This window comes from Aptenodytes forsteri, unplaced genomic scaffold (genome assembly GCF_000699145.1).
Source record: "Aptenodytes forsteri isolate BGI_AS27 unplaced genomic scaffold, ASM69914v1 Scaffold79, whole genome shotgun sequence".
NCBI lineage: Eukaryota > Metazoa > Chordata > Aves > Sphenisciformes > Spheniscidae > Aptenodytes > Aptenodytes forsteri.
Window position 1 is genome coordinate 4,259,888 of NW_008794776.1, and position 413 is coordinate 4,260,300.

A 413-nucleotide genomic window follows, 5' to 3' on the forward strand; every position below is an offset into this window, starting at 1 on the left:
GTGGTTTGAGATTAATGCTTAAGACTGACCCTTCCTTTTTAAAGAGTACTTTCTTTCAAATCGCTTGCGCGTCGTGTCTTTGCAAGCACCGAGGCTGCTGCTTGGAGGACAACCGAGTGTAGTTCCAGCTCCCGCCTGCCTGGTCCCGGTGCCCGCTTCTGAAGCAGGACGGGGCAAGACCCACGCTGCTGACAGGCGAAGCTCCATCTTGCGTTCTCTCGAAGCAGCTCACGGCCCGGTGACCTCGGGTTTCTGAGGCTTCTTCCGCCCTGCCCTGGCAGCCGCTCAGCGCCGGCCTGACGGCAGCCCTTCCCCCCCGCCCCGCACGTTACCTGACAACTGACATCCGGGAACCATAACCCAGAATAAAACGCGGCCGCTGTAACGGTAAGTCGTTAGGAGGCGGCGGACGC

The 413-nt window shown here is 60.0% G+C and overlaps 1 protein-coding gene across 1 annotated transcript in view; it reads left to right on the plus strand.

Moving 5' to 3' along the window:
• The first annotated feature begins 348 nt into the window (after nt 1–348).
• ANKLE2 (ankyrin repeat and LEM domain containing 2) overlaps nt 349–413 on the plus strand; it is a 21,901-nt gene continuing 21,836 nt past the window's right edge. Inside the window, 1 exon segment of the mRNA XM_009274340.2 lies at nt 349–387. The gene's annotated coding sequence lies outside the window, so the exon portion shown is untranslated.